Here is a 17,516-nt window from a genome sequence, read left to right on the forward strand (position 1 = left end):
CCAACGAGAAACTGCTGAATTGGAATTTATTTGCAAATTGGATACTATTAATTTAGGCTTAAATAGAGACTGAGAGTGGCTAAGTCATTATGCAAGGTAGCCTGTGTCCTCTTGTTTTTTCCTCCTCCCCCCCCCCAGATGTTCTGGTTTAACTTGGATTTAAACTTGGAGAGTGGTCAGTTTGGATGAGCTATTACCAGCAGGAGAGTGAGTTTGTGTGTGTATGGGGGTGGGGGGGATGTGAGAAAACCTGGATTTGTGCAGGAAATAGCCCAACTTGATTGTCATGCACATTGTGTAAAGAGTTGTCACTTTGGATGGGCTATCACCAGCAGGAGAGTGAATTTGTGGGGGGGGGGGTGGAGGGTGAGAAAACCTGGATTTGTGCTGGAAATGGCCCACCTGATGATCACTTTAGATAAGCTATTACCAGCAGGACAGTGGGGTGGGAGGAGGTATTGTTTCATATTCTCTGTGTATATATAAAGTCTGCTGCAGTTTCCACGGTATGCATCCGATGAAGTGAGCTGTAGCTCACGAAAGCTTATGCTCAAATAAAGTCTCTAAGGTGCCACAAGTACTCCTTTTCTTTCTGTTAACTTGCACCATTCTCAGCTACATTCTAAGTACCCACAACTCTGCTTGCAGTGGTGGGAGCTACAGGAGCTCAGAAGGTGTGAAATTCCCCCGGAGTAGGCCAGCACTAGGACTATGCACCAAGTCTAATTTTTAATCCCTATTGTTAGTTATTACAGCTTTTCATTTATAACAGATGTTTGTAACAGATGTTTGCAATCAGTATTCTGTTTATGGTAATTTAGTCTGCCTGAATACTTAGGTTAAATGAGTCAGTAGAGAAGGACACAGATTGCAATCTGGCTTTGTTTAATATGTGCATTTAAATAAGATGCTTATGCTTCTGTTTTGTGTTTTTGTCTAACAGTTTTGTATTTATACTTCAGTTTCTAAATCTCTCTGGCTGCACTTTTGTTCTGAGACAGCCAGGGTTGGGGGGGTGGGCATGGTTTTGTTATTTTGTGCATCCATAGTAAGCTGAGTGCATTAGGGTTTCATGTCCTCACATACCCTTGCAAGCTTTCTGTTCCCAAGCTGCATATCTGTGACATATGATGAGAGAAAACATTGCAGTAGGATTATCAATTCCAATACTATAAAGATGCTCTGTCTTGTGATACTTCAGTGAGATGAGAGACCGAGATTTCTAACATAAGAGCAGAATTATTTCATTCAGTTTGGGTTTGTTAATTTAAAAACAAAAACAAATAAAACACTGGATCTAAGTGAACAGAGCTCTTCACAGAGAATTTCCCTTGTGCTAAGTTAACTTTGCGCTTCAGGGAAAAAAATAAAACTATTATTGAACTATGTATATAGGTGTCTATCAATATAATAAGGAGTCTGGTGGCACCTTAAAGACTAACAGATTTATTTGAGCATCAGCTTTCATGGGTAAAATCCTCACTTCTTCAGATGCATGGAGTGAAAGTTACAGATGCGGACATAAATATACTGACACATGAAGAGAAGGGAGTTACCTCACAAGTGGAGAGTCAGTGTTGACAGGGCCAATACGATCAGGGTGGATGTAGTCCACTCCCAACAACAGATAAGGAGGTGTCAATTCCAGGAGAGTCAAAGCTGCTTCTGTAATGAGGCAAAAAGAAAAGGAGTATTTGTGGCACCTTAGAGACTAACCAATTTATTTGAGCATAAGCTTTTGTGAGCTACAGCTCACTGAGCCAGCCACTCCCAGTCCCGATTCAAGCCCAAATTAATGGTGTTAAATTTGCAAATGAGTTTTAGTTCTGGTCTCTCTTTGAAGACTGTTTCTGAAGTTTTTTTGTTCAAGTATAGCTACTTTCAAATCTGTTATAGAATGTCCAGGAAGATTGAAGTATTCTCCCACTGGCTTGTGTGTGTTACCATACCTGATGTCCCATTTGTGTCCATTTATTCTTTTAAGTAGGAACTGTCCGGTTTGGCCAATGTACATGGCAGAGGGGCATTGCTGGCACATGATGGCATATATAACATTAGTAGACATGCAGGTGAATGAGCCTCTGATGGTGTGGCTGATGCGGTTGGGTCCTCTGATGGTGTTGCTAGAGTAGATATGGGGACAGAGTAGGCAGCGACGTTTGCGACAGGGATTGGTTCCTGGGTTAGTGTTTCTGTGGTGTGGTGTGTAGTTGCTGGTGAGTATTTGCTTCAGGTTGGGGGGCTGTCTGTAAGTGAGGACTGGCCTGTCTCCCGAGGTCTGTGAGAGTGAGGGATCATTTTCCAGGATAGGTTTCTTTATCTGGTGGTGATGGGCACTATCAGGACAGGATCATCTTCCTAACAGCCCAATACTACCTTATTTCAGTGTGGCTGGTTTGGGATGTGAAGATGTGACCATACACTTCCTAGTTTAAGGCTGCCTCTGCTATTTAGCCAAAGGCCTTAGCCTAAGAACAAGGCCTCAGACTATCCTAGTGAGAGAAGGCCCATATACAGGCGGACTGGGATTTTGATTCTTTGTTTTATACCTTTATAATTAGCTAAGTGATAAAAATACACTTAAGTTCTTAAAGTATAGGCCTTTACAGGCATGCCTGAATATCTATATTCTAACACCCTCCCTTGTGTTAAAGTTTAATACAGTTAACTCTTCTATTTAAGATCTATCAGACCACGAGAATACAGCTCATTCTCCCATACCTATGTTGGGTCTGCAGTACTAACATGATTAAAAAGCATTTTACACCATGTTTTTTCTGACTGCAGTCAGCAGACTCTGAACACAAAGACAACTGGGTAGTGATGACATTCATTGGAGCAATTTCTTCCAATCTTTACATGCTGTTCTGATGCAGTGAGCTGTAGCTCATGAAAGCTTATGCTCAAAAAATTGGTTAGTCTCTAAGATGCCACAAGTACGCCTTTTCTTTTTGCGAATACAGACTAACATGGCTGCTACTCTGAAACATGCCAGATAATGATACCAAACGTACTTGGTTCCAATGTCAAATGTACTGACATTTCCTCTCTATAATTCACACTCTACTGTTGAGTGATACCATCCCTGGACACGTGGGCACTTGCACTGGCAGTCACTCAATTACTGAGATAGAAGAAAACATATATATACACACCCAAAAGAGCTTGCGCTGAAGGGATGTGTTGAGTGACCATAATGCTGAAAGGCAAGAGATCTATTCTACATATTTTCTTTTCTTTTTTTTTTTTTTCAGCTGTTGGCCAAACACCCCATGCAGACAGCCTGTCTGCTGAAAAAGCAAGGATTTTACTGTGGGAGCTCCCACACACAGAAAAAGTATCAATGTTAGCTATTGGATTTTGCAACGCTTTATACTCTTCGAATGTGGCACGTTGGATTTAAATGTTGTTGACCATTACCTGTACCAGGATTTGGGATTATGCCCAGACCTGACATTTTGCTAGGATTCTATGATCAGTTAAGTAATGAAACCGAGGTTCTGTCTGCCCACCTCTGCTGGTAACTTCTGGCTGGACAGCACTGGATCCCATAACACTTGAGAAGAGTAAGGCAGGGGCCTCAAAGGATGAGCTCTTATTTGGCATAGGACTTAGCAACAGTCTTAAACCCAAACATTATTCCCTCATTCTGTCCTCCTCTCTCTGCCATCTTTCTTGGCTCCCTCACACTCTGCCTCCTTCTTCCACCTATTCTTTTCTCCTTCTGTCCCTTCCTGATTTACCCCAAGCCACTCCTTTCTGGTCTCCCAATTCCAACTGGCCCTTTCTCCCCACCAGGCATATACACATTCACTGCACTTCAATCTCTTACAGAGAAGCTTAAATTTGGCCTCCAGGACCTCTCTCCTATCCTTCCCTAGGTCAGTGGTACCTACATGTACCACGACCACTGACTCCTCCCCAGTACTTACTCAAGTCTATCTAGACGTCTCGAGAGATCCACAACCTTTGCGCCAGGCAGGCAAGTCACCATGTGGTTCTCCCAGTCATTGCAAACCCAGCTAGGTTTCTAATGATCGAATTGCCCATTACTAGTACCTGTCTCTTCCTAATAACTGGAGTTCCCTCCCCTGGAGAGGTATTCTCAGTGTAAGAGAATACCACACCATCATCTGGAAGGAGGGTCCCAACTATGAGATCATTTTCCTCTGCTCCAGTTGAATGTTCTTCTTCCCTGAAACATTCATCCTCCTCAACAGCACAGAAGCTGTGAGACCAGGGTGGGACCATTCTACTGTGTCCCAGAAAGTCTCATCTGTGTGTCTCCCTTAGCTCCTCCAGTTCAGCTACTCTGGTATCCAAAGCCCCTACAGGGTTTCTGAGGGCCAGGAGCTCCTTGCATCGAATGCACACATATGCCACCTGCCCATAGGGCAGGTAATCATACATGCTGCATTGGGAGCAATAAACTGGATAGCCCCCACTCTGTTGCTGGACTTCTGCCGGCATTCTCTTTTTACTCCTGCAGCTGGTTTCTTTGTTGATGTTTTGTTTTCATCATGGGGTGGTTTTGGCTTTAAGTTTAAAGAATGTTAAGTGTATCTAGCTGCCCCCCCCCCGGCCCCCAGCACACACAAACACACACACACACACACACACACTCTAAACTCCCTTGCAAAACTCCCGTTAGCTGCTCCTGTTCCCTAGCTCCTCTGGTCACTTAGGAGCAGACTTTTTAAAGCCCTGGCCTTCCTTAGGAGCCCACCCCCCGGTTAACACATGCATATGCATTTGTTTTTTGAGTGTATCACAGTTTACCATGTTTCCCTACCCAGCCATGGGACCGCTGGGGGTTTACTTGTTGCTTCTGAAACTTTGGGATACCTATTATGTTAATGACACTCTATGACACCACACGGTATTCTGTTCTAAATATTGTGACACAGCCACTGTTACTTGTGTTTCCTAAAGAAAAAAAAACCACTGTTCTGCACAGCCTTACCTTACACATGTCCCTAGCCACTCCTGTTCTCATTTGCAAAGTCCCATGTCATTCGTTGAACTCTAATGCCCTTGAATGAGCAAGGTCAGAAAAGAGATCTACAGGATCTGAAAGCTACAGTGAGGAATGTTTTAAACTAGAATACATATTTTGATCCCTATGAAAAATTCTTTAACAATAAAGAAATAAAAGGTTAATACTTGAGGGGGAAAAGGGAACCCTGGACAAGAGACAGCTGTAGCACAATATATGTTTACTGTGATGGGGGGGGGGGGTTGTTGTGTTTTTGGGGTTGCTTTCTTTGTTTTGTTTTTTTGTCCACTATCAGGCACTTTTTCCTCTGGAAAATGAAGGAAAAACAAGAGTTAGATATAGCTCTATACATTCCAGCTGTGATGGCGATCAATCCCCCCTTGGTCAAAGGGCTGCTTCACTTAGCGTTATGTTATTTCCAAGAGCAAGTATTCACTGTCTCTAAGCTGTGCTGACCTATCAATAAGTGCTGGCATCAATAGGACATTTCTCTTTTGGAGGCAAGGATGCAATATGCATCCTAATTTAGAGCCAGATCCTACAAGCGTTACTCACACTGAGTAGCACTTGCTCACACAAGCAGTGAGATGACCCACATCATTAATGCTACTCAATGTGAGTAAGCAAAAGGGCCAGAGTCTGTAATCCTAATAGCCACTTCATTTATTAAAACTAATATTTGAGATCTAATGTGTGTTTTCATATCATTGGAATACATTTCAAAGCCCCTAATGCATTATTAAAACCTTATTCTGTAATACAGTATTCACTGGTAGCAGCTTAAATCTACTTGTATGTTTAGCCTAGCAAACTTTTTACAGCACATTTGGTTAAATGCTTCTTGGGGGAATATGCTCTCTATCTTGGTTGTATTTAAAGTGACACTGTCACGTTAAAAAGAAACACATTTTTAAAAACCAAATCCCCTTGGCTATGTTACTAATATACTTTTGATTTTGAAATCTGGATTTTAAAAAAATAAGTTACCTGTTGGTTCTTATTAACTAGCACAATGCTGCAACATTTGTGTTACAAAGGAATGTTTGCGAACTATTTGTCAGTGGTCTTTTAAAAAGAGCTTCCCCTGGTATTTTAAAAAAATATTTCATGGATGCCTTTAGTTCTACAAAAGCTTACCACCAGACCCCTGGTATTGGTCAACATTGACCTTAAGTCAGATTTTACAGCCCTCACTTGAGTACAGCTCTCATTGTTTATAATGGGACTTTTGTCTAAAAAAAAATCTTTTGCACAGCTAGCCCAATAGTGGCCATTTAAGAAATTACATTCAGTATGATCTTTTTAACAAGCTTATACTTTTGCATTAAAAAAAATTCTTTAGCAGTTTTGATCTTTTAACACTGTGGTTTCCTGGAATACATTTTGTTATTGACCAGTGAACTTCTATCTTATCCACAATATTCCTATTTCTGGTCAAAGTGGTGCAGTGCAAATGTTCTTAAACTTTTATTGAAAATTGTTTCATTTATAAAGATCAGAAAGAAATGAGTATTTACAAAATATAACAAGTCTTCCTGGCAGGAGGCACCTGCAATAAATCAAGAGTGGGTCACACAGATTCTGCAGGAGTACTCTGTGACATAAACAGCAAATTTGAACATGAAGTATTGCTCCTGGGGAGAAATTTGACAAAACTGTAGCTGGGGTCACATCATTACAATGAGATCAACTGTTAATAAAGGCTGATGCCTTTAGAAATCCAAATCCATGGGGAAAATGTAAGATTGCTGAGCCTGCCACTGGCTACTGAAAAAGAGGAAAATTGGGCCCTACAGATGTTAAATGTAGATGAATCCATTTATATTAAACAGTCCTATTGCCTGCTCAGAAAAGCCTTGGGACCCATCCTATAGTCTTTACTCACTCAAAACTCTCATTGATGTCAGGACTGGGATCTCTTTGAGTAACGAAGAATTTTCAAGTAATTAATATACAAGTCAAGAATGAAAATAGAATGAAATATTTATTTTATTTATGAAAATAAAAAACGAACAAGAACATTCTTTCCAGGACACTGAGCAAAAACGTGTTTTGTTGTTGTTTTTAGGAGGATGCTACAGTAATTGCCAAAGTCAGGAGAATAGAAGCAGTTACTCTCTTTCACGTAAAATACTCTAGCAAGGGACACTAGCTCTAGGATGAGTAGATAGCCACAAAAATTACTGGTGAAAGCACAAAGCATGTCAAATGAATTAGTGACAGGCAGACTTGGAGATATAAAATCTAAAGGATTCGTGTATACCTTGTGTCAAGGTTCCTTCCCCACTCTGAACTCTAGGGTACAGATGTGGGGACCCACATGAAAGACCCCCTAAGCTTATTCTTACCAGCTTAGGTTAAAAACTTACAAGGTACAAACTTTGCCTTATCCTTGAACAGTATGCTGCCACCACCAAGTGTTTTAAACAAAGAACAGGGAAAGAGACCAGTTGGAGATATCTTCCCGCAAAATATCCTCCCAAGCCCTACACACACCCTTTCATGGTGAGGCTTGAGAATAATATCCTAACCAATTTGTTACAAAATCATCAAAAATCCAAACCCCTGGATCTTGGAACAATGGAAAAATCAGTCAGGTTCTTAAAAGAAGGATTTTATTAAAAAAAAAAGGTAAAAAATCATCTCTGTAAAATCAGGATGGAAAATACTTTACAGGGTATTCAGATTCAAAACATAGAGGATCCCTTGCTGGACAAAACCTTAAAGTTACAGAAAACAGGAATAAAGCCCCCCTCTTAACACAGGGAAAATTCACATAAAACAAAAGATAAACTAATCCGTCTTGCCTGGCTTACCTATACTGGTTGCAATACTGGAGACTTGGATTAGGATGGGTTGGAGAAGATGGATTTCTGTCTGGCCTCTGTCAGTCCCAAGAGAGAACAAACACGTAAACAAAGAGCACAAACAAAAGCCTTCCCCTCTCTCCCCCCCCCCCCCCCCAAAGATTTGAAAGTATCTTGTTCCCTTATTTGTCCTTTGGGTCAGGTGCCAGCCAGATTAGCTGAGCTTCTTAACCCTTTATGGGTAACAGGATGTTGCCTCTGGCCAGGGGGGATTTTATAGCACTGTATACAGAAAGGTGGTTACCCTTCCCTTTATATTTATGAAACACCTTGAGTTAAAAGCAATTTGCTTTCATTAATTTTCTTTTAGTTGGTAATTTATAAAATCAGTTTTATTTTCCTGTCTACATAGGTGTATCATAATGGTGCTTGAAGCTAAAAAAATACAGGATTTTTAGATATGTACTCTGACACTTCAGTCTTTTTGAGCAATATGAACAAGTGAAATACAGAATAGCTTTTCCTTAATAAATGGTTGATAGTCTGATGCTGAAAATGGAGTTAGTGACTACTGCAGATGGACTTAAATTGAGTTATTTTTGTTGGGTGTATATGGTTTGCTGTTTATTTTCTCATAGTGCACTGATTTTATATTATGTAAACAAAGTATAATAGTATTAGATAATATTGTTATATGAACACACCAAATATTTTAAAAATCCCACTTCATTCTATTCTCTGTCATATTGGTATCACTCAGGAGCAATCACTTAATTGAAGTGAGTGGAATTAATCCAGGTGTGAGCAGAATTTTGCAGCTATCTTTGTAGTATCATAAAATCTTATCAGCAGGGGTCCAACTCTTTGGACAAGGACCTGTATTTGGTGCTTGTATTCTTACATCAGGCACTCAGGAACCCTCAGTATTTGGCCCTATTCATTTGCTGCTTAACCTTTATGTAGTTCAAACTTTGTCCAAGATTCCACTATCAGTATCCTTTACCCTTTCTCCCTTTATACTTTTTCTGAAAATATTTTGTTGTTTCTCATTTTTAAATACTCTTCTAGAGGTTTTAAAATATAATTTCTCTGTTTTTGTCTTTCTATTTGACAAACATTATTTCACCCATGTGAATAATGCAGTTCAAAATTAATGAAGAAAATCAATATGGCTGTGTTTTCTTCACTTGTGCATCAGAATCACCTGTGATGTCAGTCAGCGTATTTCTTATTCAGATAGGACTTCAGGATCAGCAGAGATTGCATAAAACCCCAAGCCAGTGTTCTTGTGCAGTTAATATTTTGAAAAAAAAAGAAAAAAGCCAATACCATGAAATCTAGAAATAGATGAGTAAGACAGGAATAGTGAACATTTTTTATATTTCAGAAAATATGAATTTAGACTCCACATGCCACTTCCACTAATTATAAGAATTTTAAATAAGGCAAAAGTTGGCCTAAACTGTCTGGCAATGTTTCAGCAAGAATGACCCTGTCGCAGTTGTCCAAGCTGAATAACAGAATCAACTTTCTCCTTCTTGATTTAGCAATCTGGCATAAATTGTCGTGTCAGAAGAGGGATATAAAAATCAATGAAATAGAGATCTTAAGAACAGGAATAAGAATGGAAACAGACAATCTTAGGTCCCAATCCTACAAACCCTTCCTCACATGAAGCCGGCTCCTACTCCCATGGAAATCAATGTTAGAACTCCCTTCCACAAGCAGTTCTAACTCATGAATTGTCATAACTCATGTTATTGTCAGCACATTTTCCCAATAGCTCAGCTTTTGAGCTAACCAGTTAGTTCCTAATCTTGCAGGAAGCAGTGATTCATCTTGGCTACATTTGATTAAAATTTCTTTAATTTCTGTATATCTGTGGTAAAGAGCCATAACAGCATCTGCTCTTGCCAACCACCTGGTTGAAGAAAGGTAAGCACAATATTTCCTTCCACCAAAAAACATTGTTTAACTTTCACAATAGTAAGTGGATGCTGACAGAAAAATGTATCTGTCTTGATCAGAGTCAAACTATGTACGTAAAATCCACAGTACAACATTGTGCAGTGCAAGCAGAGATGACCCATACCTGTCGACCGTTGCGGGGGCAGGGTAGAGTGATGGCAACGGCTTCAGCAGATGTTAATGGGTACACTCAGTCAGTGTGAGCATGCTCAGTACAAGCCAAGAAGCAATTTGGTGGAGGGCACATGACCCTGTATGCCCCTGTCACATGTTGCCTCTGTGTGCAATGATTCGCCACATTTCGTAATCACTAGTCTGAAGCACTTAGGACCTAATCCAATGCCCATTGAACTCAGTGGAAATCTTTCCATGGACTTCAATGGACTTTGGATTGGGCCTTTAGTCAGACACTTTATCGTACTTCAGCCATACTTGGAGACAGCAATATTTTCCACTCACGTTTGAAGCATTGTCAGCATGTTGACCAATGAAATTTTCTTTTATATTGATGCCCATATTTTCAAGTGTGTCCAAATTTCTCATGTGTGGGCTGGTGTGTAAGAATCCTAGAAATCTCTTAATGGGCTGTCCATCAGATGACTAACACACTTTAACTGATCAGTGTTAGAGAGGTCAACTGTTGCTATTGATAACTGGGGCTGAAAGGGTGGAAATACTCTATTTTAGACATGAAATAAACATTTTTATCTCTCATTTTTTAAAAGAATTGTTATTGAAGGCCTGGGCCTGGTGGATCTATGCATTAATCTTATATCACCCACCCAATTTTTAAGTGATTAACTTTTTCACTGTGAACACCCAGCATATATGTATAATGAATCACTCCCCTTTAGATAGCCAGCCACTGAAACTTGGGTATAGGCTTGTTACTAACTGTTATCCTCTTAGACACTCAGTTCTCATTTGTAGAAGCATCTGTGGGCTTCTTTCCCCACTACCCCTGCTCAGGAATTGGAGTAATCTCTTCATTATGCACCTAAGTTTCAGTTAGACCTCTTTATGCTGCCAGAGCAGTCCTTACTGTAACTGAGAGTCATACCCAGTGATTTAATATGGAGTTCAGAAGTATAATAATACACTAATGCATCTACCAATCCAAGTTTTTAAGGTTGTTGATCACTGTGGTATCCAAGAGCCAAGATAGTCATTTATTATTAAATGGACTGCAGTAGCATCTAAGATCCCCAGACCTGTACCATGACATGTGCTAGGCATGGTACAAGTACAGAAGAAAGACAGTCCCTGCTCTGAAGAACTTACAAGGTAAATATAAGACAAGATGCAACAAATGTTGGGGGAGCATAAGTGTTTCTTTGTGGAAGAACTCCCACCTCTACCCCCAGAATCCAAATAAGGAAGCAAAGGTTTCCAAACCTAGTCGTAACAAAAAAAATTGCAGTTAACAGAGAAAAGATTAATTCTATTGACACTATTAATCAAAAACACATATGGCAGAGTCAACAGCTGAGGGTGGCTTTGAAATTATTAAGCAAAGTGAATAAGGGGGCACACTTACAGTTGTCTCTGACCCAGAGAAAACAAATGTTGTAGTGTAGATGGACCTAGCAATGGCTTTGTAAACGTGCGGCCCAAGACTCGAGCTGGTTACGGAGACACAGCTAGGACCCAGCTACACAGAAACCATGTTGTAACCGGTTTCCCTTAGTGGGTTGTAGGTATAGTGTAAAAGGGGGCAGGGTTATTAATGCAGAGCCAAAACCTGCCCAAAGATACAGGAATGGAGCTAGCAGTCTAAAACTTGTATATATAGCAGCCAATCCATTACCTCCCTTTTCTTGTAAGCCAAGAGTCTCTTAAAGACAGACTGGTGATAGTATCCTTACACAACTCTACATAGTATAATAATTCACACTGCAGGTGAGTGAGAAATAGAGAGCTACGTCTGATAATGAGAGGCCTGAGGAAAGACAAAACAGCCTGTCAATATGCCACAAGAAAACCTGTTTCCTGGAAACAAAAAAACAAAACAAAGGAACTCATGAAGGGCTGTCCTAGACAACCTTGAAAATATCCCCCTTTTTGTCTGTGTTTCCAAAACTTAAGTCTCTAAACATATTACTACTCTAGGCAAACACCTGTTTGGCCTACAGAGCAGAATTATCTGATTCAATGGTGTGCACCTAACCATTTGGTCTCTGTGACCATTCAATCCTTGGCCTCTCTGCTGCAGTTTTGAGAAGACCTGTCAACTCACCTACAGGTTTGGCACCCATGACAGACATCCACAATTGAAGCAGAGCTGACCAGTGACTCAGATTAAAGATAGATTTCTGAATCCTTCCACCTTCAGGGCACCCTTCCCTCTGCCTCCTGCTGGGAGTCCCGAATCTATATGGCTGTGGGGGAGCTAAAGTCTTGTTTTAGGCTGATTGAAGCAGAACTAAAGAAGCCCCATCAAGTGCTGTGCTCATGTTCACTTATACATAAAGCCAGGAGCCCTGGGCCGAAGCAGAAGCCTTAGCAGAAGGTAGATCTCTTGAATGCTGCCAGCTTTCCACAGCTCCTCATCCTAATCCACCAAAACAAGAGGATTTATTTCCTTCAGAGGAGGGAAGGATCAAGTAATTTCCCTTCAACTATCCCTATCCACTAGCCAATGTATATATATTTGAAATGTAGATGCTGGATTTTTGCATTGTTTCCAGCATGGATGCCAGGTATTTGTGGATTTATTCAGTATATCCTGCCCTTTCTTTTTTAAAAAAAGAAAAAAATGTGCTGGCAGATATGCCTCATGCTATAAAGTGTATTGGAATAATTGTTAATGTGGGAAATAGATGGGTTAAGAAATTAGTAACAAGGAAGAAAAATACACATAAAATGTGTAACATCTCATTTTTGCTGAGGAGGGGTGGCAACTCAAGAACAGAGAGGCTGAAGGCCTTATCCAAAGCCCAGTGAAGTCAATGGAAAGACTCCTATTGATTTCAGTCAGCTCTGGATTGAGCTCCAAGTGATTTGCTCTTGAACTGTCTTGGGGTACAAATCAAATTCAAGCATACAAATCAGTCACTAAGAAAACAAATACAATGAGTCTTTTGGAAAATAGCTCCACAATAGTCAAGGTTATGCAGTGAGTAGTCAGTGGCAGAGGCAGGGACAGAACCCATATTTTCTGACACACAATCTTGTACTCTAACCGTTACAATAAAGATGCTTGACCATTTCTCAGTGAGATTATAAACTCTTCTGGGCCAAGACAGTGTCCTTTTATAAGATTGTACAGCATCAAGCACAATGGGGCTCTGATCCTGACTGGAGCCTCTGAGTACTACCATAATCCAATAGTCAATAAGAATGTTATACAAACAAATTTTGTAAAGCTTTTTCCTGCTTAAAGTTATTCAAAGATATTCTCTGTTGCAGGCCAAATTCTTTTCCTTTATTAGAACTAAAGAAATCATTTGTCTAATATTTTATTCAAAATTTTCGATTGATAAATTATTCATAGTTTCCCCACTAATCAGGCAGTTCTTTAGGTGATTATTTGCTGAATATTTTTTAAACTATTCTTGATATTTCCCCCCCTTAATAAGGATGGGACCTGTCTTACAGCACCCTCTTCCAGCCGAGCACAGACTTGCTCTTGCTAAGCCAGTGCCCACCCTGGGGGAATTCTGCCTGGAATCTTCTCACAGATTCCAGGGAAAGTAGCTTCCAGCAGAGTTAGTTGTTATGGTTTCTTTTCTTTTTTTCCCCCAAGTCTCCTCAACACAACAAGATCAAAACTTTCCCATGTCTACCCCTCACACGTGTAAGTTCATCACCCCAAAAGGCCCTGGTGCTTACCTCGGAGACTTTGTGATAACAGCATTTCCCATTGTCTCCCTTCTGTTCATTTGTTTCTAAGAGCAGTTCTTCCCAGCAGTTACTTCAGCCTCTGGCAGGTATTACAGCTCACTTTGCCACTTCCTGCTCCTCCTTTTATGAGCATCAGCCAGTTAAGCTGCAGGTCTTTACCCAGGTGCAGCAGTTGAGGCTAATCAGCCAGCCAGCTCTGACCTCAATGGGATGGTATCCCTTGTACCTTCACACCCCTCAATGAATTAACTGTTCCCAAATAATATCCCTCAATGAATTAACTGTTCCCAAATAATATTTTCATTATTTTGTTATATTGACAATAAATAGTCTGTCCTAAATTTTCAAAAGTGACTAGTGATTTGGGCTGCCTCAATCTTTGGGTTGCTCAACTTCGAGATACCTGGAATAGGCCTGATTTTTTAGAAGTGCTGAAAACTTGCCCTCCAAAAATCTGGATCCTTCAAGATGTCTCAAGTTGAGCACCAAAAAATTGAGGCACCCAAAGTCAATAGTCATTTTTGAAAACATAGGCCTATAGTAATCCCAAACCTTTCTCCTTGCCTCAGATGGCCTGAGCAATGATTGTGTTAACTACTATGTACTTTACTGAAGTGTCATTATGGATCTTAGCATGTCACCCATCTTTTCATCTTGTTTCTTAGCTATCTTCACTTGTTTTGGTTGCCCCATATTTCTCTTTTTCAGGAGTGAAGAGAAAAGATAGCTATCCAAATTCTAATCTAGTGCCTGCTATAAGGGATTTCCCTTCCACTGTCCCACTCTACAACTAAAGGTTAAACTAAGTAAATATCCATCATTCTAGCTGTCCTTTTATAACTTGTGCCAGAATACGCATGAGTGGGTGGGTGGTCCCCTGCATTATCCTCAGAATGTGCAGATGACCATTAGCAGAGGAAGTGGAAGGAACAACATGTTCACCAGTAGCAGAGCCAGAAATAGCAGATGCTGTATATTCAAGAACACCAATAGGACTGGAGGCAGGCTCTGCCAGGGCACTCTCTATTCAAAACATCCTTCCGCAACATTTATAGGAGCGGGGAATATTCTATATTAATCACCGGAAGCTACATGCTTACCTAAGATTTTGCTAAGCCCTTAAAACAAGAGGTACTACCTGAAAATTGATTGGAGAGATAGACCCTCAGACTATCGGTGGCAGCTGCCGGAAAAGAATTTTAAATGGTTGGAAATCATGATTTATTTCACAAAGCACAACTGTGCTCCAAAATACTGGCCTCCCAGCACCAATGAATAAAAAATAACTTCCATGGGTTGGCAGTTCACCCTTTCTTACAGCACGATTCCCATCCAAAATGAAACAGAGAAGCAAGTGTGCTGCAGCAGGAAGTGTGCTGGCCTTGTCTTTTCTAATTATTTACCAGTCCTCTATATTTGCATGAAAAATGCTTTCAAATAGTTGTAAAAACTACAGTGTTATTTTTGTTATAAAATCTATATATTTTCTAAAAAATGCAATGTTGCTCATTATAAACAATGACTACGGTGGTCAAAAGTGACCTGTGATTTGGTGTGCCTCAGGTTTTTGGGGGATCACCTGAAAATGCCTTAAAAGGACTGATTTTCAAAAAGTGCTAAGCACTAATTCTCTGTAAATCCGGCCCCTTCAAGGTGTTTCCAATTGGGCGTCTAAAAAATGAGGCACTCAAAATAAATAGCCTACTTTTGAAAAATCTTTATATTTTTCATTTTATCCTTGTAAAATCACTTATATAAATGAGATTAGTCTATTTTCTATGAATCTGTCCTTTCTCTGCATGTTTGTCCTTTTTACTACAGTAAAATACATACAATTATGTCTTAATACAATAATAATATTTAGCTCTTTTCATCTGTAGCTCTTAAAGGAAGATAAATATCATTATCTGGGGAAACTGAGACTAAGCGAGGTTAAATAACTTCCCAAAGCCACTGAGTCAGCAGAGGCAGGGACTGGAATAAAACCCAGCTTTCTTAATGCTCACACCACTGCCCTATTCTCTGGGTCATAGTGAGTATGTCTACACTACAATTAAATGCCACCTGACTTGTGTTCACAGGATTTGAGCTAAGAGGCTGTTTAATTACATTGTAGACTTCAGGCCCGGGCTGGACAGCGGGCTCTGGGAACCTGCTGGGGGGGTGTCGACATACCCAGTGTCTTCTATCATTCTCTTTAATAGAAGGATACATACATTGGTATTAGTATCATCCTGCTGCTGTTTTGCTAATTAATAGTTGATACTCAGATAGTTCTTTCAACATAGTACAAAATACTTTGTTATTGATATAGAACCCAGAATGAACTGTAGGCATTTGATGGCCAGTTTTGGTTAATAAAATTAAAACGCTGAAGAATACGCAGAAGATTGGATCATATGACAATATGCAGTAATGTTTTTACAAACAGTTGTACTGTGCAAGATATTGTCTGAATCAATATTTTCATTTTTCTCTGAGTAGCCATGTTTATATTTAGAATTTTACTAACATGCCAAAATATTTCAAGCACAAAACAGCATGAATGCTTTGCAAACAAGACATTAAAGCAACCAGCACAACCATATGAGTTAGCAAATTAGGCTGGCTGGTGACAAATTGTGTGCATCATCTTATTCTAAATATTGTGAGAGAACACAAAAGTGAATCAGTCTGTACAATCTTCATGCACTACCAATAGGCAGTCAGGAGCTTCCTTCCAAGTGCTGCTAAGGTAACATTTGAAGAGTTTCTAAAGACAGGCTCACATTGGTGCCACAATTTCAGAAAGGACAGGAAGAGACATGATTTATGGGGAAGAAAGGCTGAGATTGTATTAAACACACAGACAAAGGTGCAGTCAGTCATTGCTTTGCTAAATTCAGTGGCTTCTCGCATGAGGGCTCCAATGCAGGTTGCCAGTGCCCTCAGAGGACCCATCAAATGACTTATCCCTGCTGGGGCATCATGGCCCCACTGGGAGTCCATATAACCTCTCTTTAGGTGCCTCTCTTTGGGGATCCAACCTGGGGTGATGACACAGCTCTGTTCTTGCTGGTTCTTAGTCATTTTGGCCCCATGCCACAGGTATGACCACAAACCATGCAGCTGCTGGAGCCTTAACTGCTTCCCTCGTGCTTCCAGCCTCCTGGCTCCTGGCTCCGAACGGTCTGGACTCCCCGAAACATGTGTTAAAGCTAAAGACTAAAGATGACATTTAAAGGTCAGCATTGACCATTTCATTGCTGATCATTTTAGTGGATGGAATAGGTTGGGAGTGAGTGGGACTGAAGCTCCAAGAGTCAGGATTGGGAGTTGCTGCAGGGAAAGAAATGCAGAGAGAAGAGGAGAGACACAAAGTCAGGAAAGAGGGAGAAAAATAGAGAAAAGAGAATGGGAAAGAAAAGCAGCAAAGTGCATGAATAGAGGTGGGAGACCTTATTTTCTGAGTGAAAGAAACTGAATGGAATAAAAATTAAAGTTTAGTTAATAAAGGCCTTATAGATAAAGCCCAGATAAAAGAGGATGCTTCTGCAGTTGGGTTTGCGCCCCACTCAGGTAAAACCCTAATGCAATAGGAACAGTTTGGTTAAACCAAAAATTGGAGGACAGTAGAGGCAGATGGAGCTCAAAACCCAAGTTTGACAGAGCCCAGGGAAAGCCAAAAGGAAGCTGAGAACTCAAGACATCCTATTCTGATCTCTACAAGAGTAGGCACATGGCACATACATACTTTGTGTAGTATGGAAAAACTGGCACAGGTTTCACAAGAAATGAAAAAATACCATCTGAACATACTTGGCATCAGTGAGATGATAAGGCCAAGATGTGGCAAGATGGTGTCTGATGGTGCTATAATCCGATATTCAGGAGCAGGAACACATGGAAGAGATATAGGAATT

The 17,516-nt window shown here is 40.3% G+C and overlaps 1 long non-coding RNA gene across 2 annotated transcripts in view; it reads right to left on the reverse strand.

Moving 5' to 3' along the window:
- The window catches only part of LOC144930661 (uncharacterized), a 69,916-nt gene extending 56,176 nt beyond the window's left edge, over nucleotides 1-13,740 (reverse strand). For both annotated transcript variants that reach the window (XR_013635963.1, XR_013635964.1), the window contains exons 1-2: nucleotides 13,603-13,740; nucleotides 1,557-1,665 (exon numbers count right to left, since the gene is read on the reverse strand). This is a non-coding gene — a long non-coding RNA (uncharacterized LOC144930661). The remainder of the gene's footprint in view (nucleotides 1-1,556; nucleotides 1,666-13,602) is intronic.
- Between the last annotated feature and the right edge of the window lie 3,776 nt (nucleotides 13,741-17,516).

Source organism: Lepidochelys kempii, chromosome 6 (genome assembly GCF_965140285.1).
Source record: "Lepidochelys kempii isolate rLepKem1 chromosome 6, rLepKem1.hap1, whole genome shotgun sequence".
Classification (NCBI taxonomy): Eukaryota; Metazoa; Chordata; order Testudines; family Cheloniidae; genus Lepidochelys; species Lepidochelys kempii.